Below are 9,354 nucleotides of genomic sequence, written 5' to 3' on the forward strand. Positions count from 1 at the left end.
AAGGCTGCGGGAAACCCAGACATCCTCTTAAAAGGCCCGCACACAGATTAACTCGCTCGCAAACACTCACCTTGGGCTCCAGCGGAGGGATGGTGACTGGAGGGACATCAGAGACATACGGGGAGCAGACTGAGGTGTGTGACTTCAAGGCCAGAGCTGGAGGACAGTCTCGTTTTTCCTGTAAGGGATCCTCCTTCCCACCATGCAGCCAGCAGGCAGCCGCCATCTTTAATTAGTTGGCCCCTCCCCCTGTGCTTATGGCCAAATCTGAATCTGATTGGTCTGATGAGCTCCAGGGCTCTGCCATGCTGACTCACTGGGATCCCGCTCTACCCAACACCCCCAATGCCAGAGGCACTTTCTCCGAAAGAAGCCAGTGCCCACCTGCATTGTACTTTTTCTCAGAGTCCATGGGCTCCAGGTGGTAGCAACTGGCCTCCATGTGCTCTGAGACTTTTGCTGAGTTGCTCCAAGCTTAGCACTGGCACCAAACCAGAATCTACATTAATCTGATGACCACAACACTTCTCACTATAGAGACTCCCTGAAACCTTGCATCACCTAACTTGCATACCCCACGAAGCTCTATCAGCAGCTGAACTTTAAGGGAGCTGACAGGTAGCAAGCAGCATGACTTAGGGTGTTCTGGCTTTTTGCAGAGCTATCCCAGGCCTAACACTGGTGGCAGCCATCCTCAGTTTGCAGCATGGCCTCCCCTATGTGCCTCCAGGTTTAGCAGAGGCAGCAAAAAACCACGGATCGCTTTGTAGCTCCTACCAGGTAGCCCCAGGCCAGTCACAGGCAATGGGCGACTTGGGCCTGCACTGGACTCCCAAGAGGCTCAGAACTAACATACCTGGAGGTTGGCTTTAGACCACAGTAGAGCACTGTACAATTAGCCCCACAAGCAGCACACACAAAGGGTGATCTCAATAGGCAGCACAGCCTGCTAGTCAAATCCCACTCAGTGGGGAATCCCCCCACACCCAGTAAACCATAAGCTGTGGAACATGGCCAGTCAGCCTGAGGGTCAATCCCACCCACTGATGAGGCAATAGCAATCAAGGCTCAATTATAACAGTAGGGTACATGCAATCCATACAAAGGATACTCCTGGAGCACCCAAAGCCTGTGACCAGACAGATTGTGCCAGGGTCCCACAGGGCACCTACTACATAAGGCCACAGGGCCCAGACTGGGAGACAAGGAAGATCTACATCATATATAAAAACAAAAACAGGGAGGCAGCCAAAATTAGGAAACGAAGAAATACATCCTAAATAATAATTAAAAAGAAAAAAAAAAAAACAGGAGAAAAATCCAGGAAAAAAAAAAAAAAAACACTAAATGAAATGATGCAAGCAGCCTACCAGAGATCAAAACAATGGCTATAAGAAAGCTCAAGGAACTTAGTGAGAACTTCAACAGAGATAGCAAGCATAAAAAAGGACACAGAAATCATAAAAAAGAACCAGTCAGAAGTGAAGAATACAATAACTGAAATGAAGAATGCCCTAGAAGGAACCACCAGCAGACCAGATGAAGCAGAGGATCAAATCAGCAATTTGGAAGACAAGATAGCAAAAAACATCCAATCAGGAGAGCAAAAAGAAAACAGAATCCAAAAAAATGAGGACAGTTTAAGAGACTTCTGGGGCAACATCAAATGTTAACAATTCGCATCATAGTAGTACCAGAAGGAAAAGAGACAGAGCAAGGGATTGAGAACTTATTTAAAGAAATAATGACTGTAAACTTTCCTAACCTGGTGAAGGAAATAGACATACAAGCCCAGAAAGCACAGAGAGTCCCAGACAAGATAAACCCAAAAGGCCCAAACATGATACATTATAATTAAAATGACAAAGGTTAAAAACAAAAAGAGAATCCTAAAAGCAGAAAGAGAAAGGCAACTAGTAACTTATAAGGAGGCTCCCATAAGATTGTCAGCTGACTTCTGGAGAGAAACCTTGCAGGCTAGAAGGGATTTGCACAAAATATTCAATGTGATAAAAAGCTAGGACCTACAACCAAGAGCAGTTTATCAAGAAAGGCTATCATTTAAAATTGAAGGACAAATGAAGTGCTTCCAAGACAACAAAAAGCTAAAGGAGTACATCATCACCAAACCAGTATTACAAGGAATGTTAGAGGGCCTTCTTTAAGATGGAAAAAAAAAAATCAAAATTACATATAATAGAATGGCAATAATTGCATATCTACAACAATTACTTTCAATATAAATGAATTAAATGCTCCAATCAAAAGACATAGGAGGGCTGAATGGATAAGAAAATAAAACCCTTACACATGTTACCTACAAGAGAATCACTTCAGATTGATACACACACAGACCGGAAAGTAAAAGATGCCAAAAGATATTTCATGAAAATGGAAACAAACGAACAATAAAAGCTGAAGTAGCCACACTATACCAGACAAAATAGACTTTGAAACAAAGGTTATAACAGAAGATAAAGAAGGACCCAGTAATCCCATTTTTGGGTATTTATCTGAAGAAACCCAAAACATTTTTTGAGGGAACATGTGCATCCATATGTTCATTGCAGCATTGTTTACAATGGCCAAGATGTGGAGGCAGCCTGGGTGTCCATTGACGGATGAATGGATAAAGACGAGGTGGTACATACATACAATGGGATATTGCTTCGCCATGGAAGGAAATGGGTTCTTGCCATCTGCGAAGGCATGGATGGACCTGGAGGCTATTGTGCTGAGTGGTGTATGTCAAACAAAGAAAGACAGGTGCAATGTGATTTCACTTATATGTGGAATCTAAAGAACAAAACAAACAAACAAATCAGAAACAAACTCTGTAGATACAGAGAACATTTCAAAGCTTTCCAGATGAGAGGGGGTTGGGAGTATGGGTGAAAAAAGGGAAGGGATTAAGAAGTACAAATTGGTTGTTACAAAGCAGTCATGGGACATAGGATATAACATATGGAATATAGTCAATAATATTGTAATAACTGTATGGTGCTAGGTGGGTATTAGACTAGTCAGGGGGATTACTTCTTAAAGTATATAAATGTCTAACCACTATGCTGTACACCTGAAATGAATATAAAATAATATTGAATGTCAACTGTAGGTAAAAAATTGAAAGGGAGGAAAGGTGAAGGGCAATAAAGGGTCCAAATTTCCAGGTATAAAACAAATAAGTCATGGGGATGTAACATATAGCATGGGGAATATAGTCAATAATATTGTGATAGCATAGTATGGTGTCAGATGGTTGCTGGACTTATGGCGATCACTTCTTTAGGTCTATAAATGTTGAACAACTATGGTGCACCCCTGAAACTCATATAATATTGTATGTTCGCTATATTATTAATAAAAATCTTACAAATAAAATAAATAAAATGATATGTTTATTCAAATGTTACCTTGGCAATTGTGAAACAAAGACAGTAACTGGATGTTCCTGATTTGTTTACTCAACACTTGTTAATTCATTGCATTCATTCAACCAACATTGTGCCCATAGCCTGCACCAAGCACTGTTATTGGTGAGAAAGAAAAAAGCAGCCCCTGACACCCAGGAGCTTATCTCGTACTATTACCTTGGCCTTTGATGTTCTCCTGTTAAACGTAAATAATTTCCCAGAACATCATCGCTGAACAGGGCCACTGCGTGGCCATAATGAATTGTGGCAAAAGACCACTTCATAATCGTGTGTAAACACAGGCAACACATAAACATCGTCCAAGCCACAACGATGACCAAACAGCCTCCTATCCCAACTACTATGGGTGACTGCTGATTCCTGAACAAGTAGAGCTTTAGCCTCTCTTCTTCTATAGAACATTTATTAAGACACCCAGTCATAGAATTATGCCCACTTCCTGACACCTCAGCTGCATATATCAGAAAACCTAAAACAACAGTGACTTAAACGACATAGAAGTTTTTGTCTCTCATGTAAAAGAAGTGTGAAGGTAAAGAGTAAAGGGTTGGTGTGGCAGCTCTTCAAGCTCTTCATGTCTTTCTCTTCTGCCACTCTAGCACATACCCTCCAGATTCAGGGTTGGGTCCAGTATGATTCCTGGAGAGGCAACCAAGTGACCATATTTCAGGCAACCGGAAAGGAGTAAAGGGAGAAGCACGATAAACGTGCGGCTCCTACTTTCATCAGCTCCCTTCAAGAAGCCTTTTAAGAAATTCTACACATAAACTCTGCTTAAGTTCACCGGACCTCACTAGCAGAACTTAGTCACATGGCCACCATTATCTTTGAGGATACCCGGGAAACATTATGTTTTAGTTGGGCATATTGCCAGTGTGAATAATATCAGGGCTCTGTTACCAAGGAAAGATATAAGAATGGATATTGAGAAGAGTCTATGCCAAATTATTGATAAGGTAGTTAGTATTGAAAAAATAGCTCTTCCGTTTACTTCAGGGTCAACTGGGTTAGTTTATGGTGCAAAAGAAATTTCCCTCACAATGTATTCACAGTAGAAATGACCTGATTCTGCAGGAAATTATGGTGTGTTGAAATCACATGGTAGGAAAATATCAAACAGCTGGAAAAAAAAAAAATAAGGACCGGAAACTTCTATGTAGAGTTTCGATGTTTAAAAGCAAGTAATGCTCTGGAAAGGTCATGTCTGTGGAGTCAGCAGTGCAAGCAGTTTGAAACCAGACCTTAATAACAGGGCTCACTCTTTTGGCCTTCATCATTCTAAAAAACCTTTGAATTCCTGCAGGCTTATCTGTCACAGTAAGCAGAGGTTCTAAAATTAAGAAATCAGTTATAACACAATTTTCTTATTTATTTCTGTCCACAAATACACATTAGAAAAAATTTTATTGGAATCCATAGTACTTTTTTCATTGGTCTCAATATTATTGTTGTTATTATTAATAATAATAACAACAACACATTAGATATTTTGAGTGATTATGAAAGGTCAGATTCTGCTCCAAGTGTTTTACATGCATTATCACTTTTAAACCTGACAAATACTTTATGACTCTGGTACTCTTATCATCATCTCCTTTTTTAGAGGTGAGAAACCTCTAAAACCCACAAAGCACTTAATAATTTACCCCAGTTGGGAAGGGGAAGAGCTGCACTAAAACCCAGTCATCTCACCCTCAGAAGCTACAACCTTAATCACCTCACTCTACTCCTCACTACCTTACACGGCAAAGGACAACACGGGTGCTGGGAGCAACTAACTACACAAGGGTATGAAGGGGTGGGAAAAAGCAGAGGACCCACACGATCATTTTCTCTCACAATTGCATCCTCATTGGAGAAACTGATGTGACTGATTATAGAAATTGTGTCAAATCAGTTTGCTTGAGAAATCAGCCTCATGATTGGACTGGGGTTTTTAACTTAAAAAAATGAGAAGTAATACATAATCTTTGTACACATATTAGGACGTACAGATAAGCAACTGATTTCTCAGCCAAAGATAAACATTGTTAACATTTTTTATATATCCTTTCAGAATGTTTCTATGCACACATATTTATCTATATACACAGAGGGGCCGGAAAAAGTATACACATTTTAAGAAAGGAAAAAACTGTATTAAAATTATGATGACGGTAACCACTTTGAGCACCTCTTGTAATCGCAGAAGTCAAATGTGACTTGTATTCATCTTTTGTTATCAGTATATATTGAGTATTACAATTTTAATACAGTTTTTTTTCCTTAAAACGTGTATAAATTTTTTTTGGCACCCTCTGCATTTTCAATTCCTTTTTTTCTATGAGTTCTACATGTGTCTGTATTTTTCCATATAACTTCCAAATACTTTTTCTTTTTTTTACTCTGGCCATGTAATTTCAGTGCACACATTCAGAAAGATTTGGGGAATATGAAATACAAAGGCCAGTTTCTTTGTGGTTCAACCTATCTCTGCCTATGACCTACTGTACAGGAGTGGTCTATTAAAAAAATTAGTAATTTATTCACCTATGATATTTAAAAACTGCTGATCTAATTGAACTCGGAAACAAAAGCCAGTTGTGTTCATAAGTAAATACAACAAACTATATGTAACTTAGCTTAGCTTAGCTAAAAATTTATGACTATTTAAAGAGACTACCTAAACTCATAACCGAAGCACATTAAATTATGGTTAATTAATAATAGATTCATTTAATTCTCAGAGATATGCCTGTGTTGTATATTTTTAAGTAAGAAAAAGGCAAATAGAAGAGTTCAGAGACTATGAAAAGTTATCATCACACAATATTGAATGTGCGATAACTGAAGTGATAAACTACAAAATTAAATACAAGAATATAGGAAAAGCAGAAATGGAAAGATTAAGTTTTTTGGAAATAATAAAAGATCAAGGATATAATTTTTTAATGACTATAATTGGTAATCTGTAAAAATCTTTCATAGAACTCTGACCACTTCAACCATCTGACTTTAATATATTACTTTTCTGAAATAATAACATGCCAAATCTTATTCTGAAATCCTAATTTTAATGAAGAATTAATAGCATACTAAAATTTGACATGCTTCTTAATTCCCCGTCTGATGGTTACAGACACTGTTCTCTGGTCTAACATTCAGACTGGAGTTAGGGAAGATCCATAATAATTTAATGTAGATCTGATTCTATTTAAGTGACAAACTGATTCCTGAAGAACTAAGTGAAAAGTGGATTTTCTCTTTTCCATATATTCAGACATATTTTTATTACACGAAAGTAGCTCCCTACTTAAAGGAATAGTATCTGAATCAGTTTGTAACATGAGTTTCTTAGAGGTAAAATAAATGTCTTCATCACATTAACTTACATGTTTCCTGTTGAAATTTATTTCTCCATCTTTCACATTTCTAACGAAACTTCCATCTACATGAATGTGCAGGCCCAGAGGTAAGCAAACTCTCCGAAACTACTTTGACTTTTTTCGCCTAGGTATCTCCGAGTGGAGTTGTTCTTAATCAGAGGTGCACATCAGAATTTCCTTGAAAGTTCTTAAAAAAAATACACAGACCCAGGTCCCACACCAAGCCTACTGAATCAAGCAAGGAGAACAGAGTGTACATTTTGAAAAAGTTCTCAGGTGATTCTGATGTGCTGACCTTTGCTCAGCTGAAGAGAGCTCTTGGGGTATTTGAGAAAAGATTAGTGAAATGAATTCTTGTAGAACCCCCCAAATCCTCCACATTTTTGAGGCCCAATTCAAGGCCGCTGTCTGTTCAGCATCCCTCATTCTTCCTGTCCATGTCTATCTCTGTTCTTCCACAGTTATTATTATTTAGTAGGATAATCTTCTCCATTTTATTCTGCTATCTGTTTATTCTGTGAATTACTTAAGTGTAGGTCCTATCTTGTTATTTCTTTTTATCATCTTTCTCTACCATTCCAAGTTCTCTATATCACATATTTTCTTTCTTGGCACTTCTTACTACTGAAAATTCCTTTATGTATTGTTTCTTGCTTATTATGTTTTTCCCCTTAATAAGAACATAAGGTCCTTAAAAACAAGGATATTATGACTTTTTGAAAGTTCTCTCCCCACTACCTAGAAGAGTATCTAGTTCTCCAAATATACTTCATGAGTAGATGAACTATCAAGTGGATTCATTTTTTTTAGTTTGTGCAAATGTAGTTAATGGTATATTACATTTACTTACTTTCCATTATATCAAATCATCCACTGCCTTCAGCTCCATCTGCTAGGCTTTGCTCCATCATGTCAAGGCTGTAAAGGGCAAGTAATTGTATTTTACCTTTGTCAAGGTACCCAACAATCAAGTTCATGTAAAGAGAACTCTTTTTGAAGGAACTAGAAATCATATATTCTTCACAAGTAAATTCCAAAGTGAAAAGTAGAAAATTATAGATATTTAAATGGAGCTAAAGCATTTATTAATAATATAGGAAATGTTACTTATCCATTTGAAAATTCCTTAATTTTAGTTTGGGGTTTCGTGTATTGACTCATAAAAATGACCATGATGTAATACTTACTCAGACCCTGGGACTATCCATAAAAACTCAAGATCAATTACATGAACAAAATATAATTATACTTTTGGTTCTAAGGAACACCTTTTATCAGAGTCAAAGTGAGTTTGTTTGCATAATACATATCAGATATTATCAGGATCCAGATAGTAGGCACCAAAACGAGTGGTTGGCTAGAGCATTTGCCCTTAGGGCTTCCCTTAACCTCATACAAGGTGAGAGAACCACCAATTTATTAGGATAAAAAAGAGTTCCTTCTCTACTTGAATTTCTTGAAATTGTTCCTCTTTGTCTCAGCTTAACATGCATAATGTAAAGAATCTCACACTTACATGAGGTTGGTTTTCTTCTCATGCATATATTACAGAATGCCATGAGTCATAAAAAGGTAATGCCATTGTGATCCAATTATGATGATGCCCCATGTTACCCTATGAGGCACCATAAAATAGTCAAAATGGTTAGTCTCAATGTGAAGCAAGGACAGAGTTCATAGCTTGAAAATATCGAAGGAAATTCTTTTACTTGCTCTGTGAGTAGCTCCACTTATGTTACTTAATTCTTTAATGTGATTGATATAATGTAACTATCATAATGTCATGGTTAGTGATAATAGTGCCATTTCTTGAGCACTCACTATATGCAGGGATCTGTGCTACCTGTTTATGAATCTTCTCTCATTTGATCTGCTTAGCAGCAGGCAGGTATCTTTATTTCTATTTTCAGATGAGGAATCTTAGTCTTTCAAATATTAAGTAACTTAGTATGTGGTGGAATTTGTATATGAAAATCCAATTGGTTTGAATCTAAAGCTCATACTAAGCACTAACCATTGTGCCCCTAAGATGCTATGTTATATTTCATACCAATATAAATTATTACACTCTAAATTTCCAATTGGAAAAAGACAAAACAATTTCCAATGTAAAGAGCCCACTTTTATTTTAAAGAAAATAAAATATTTTCAATGACAGACATGTACAAATTGGAATCATCTCAATATGAAGAGAGAGAAAAAAAAAGGTAATAGAGGACTAGAACAAAATGGTAATCTATGAGAGTAGAAAGGTGCAAAAGTATAGGCTGATAGCCTGAACTCTAAACAAAATTTCCACCGTCTTTTGAAATCTCCTGACAACGTTCTGAATCTCTGAATCACAATCGCCTCATCCACCAAAAAAGATGACAATGCAGGCGTCTGCTTCACCCTTGCATGGGCAGTGTCATCTTTCCAGTCTTACTTTCTTCATTCTTGGTCACACCTTGTCATCAGGTATTCTTGCCATTTACATTTTCTGCTGGGAAAAATCAGTGAGTGTCCTCTCATCTTTCCACAAAGCTTTCCATGATATGAATGGGCAAAATAGAACT

This window comes from Rhinolophus ferrumequinum, chromosome 5 (genome assembly GCF_004115265.2).
Source record: "Rhinolophus ferrumequinum isolate MPI-CBG mRhiFer1 chromosome 5, mRhiFer1_v1.p, whole genome shotgun sequence".
NCBI classification, from domain to species: domain Eukaryota; kingdom Metazoa; phylum Chordata; class Mammalia; order Chiroptera; family Rhinolophidae; genus Rhinolophus; species Rhinolophus ferrumequinum.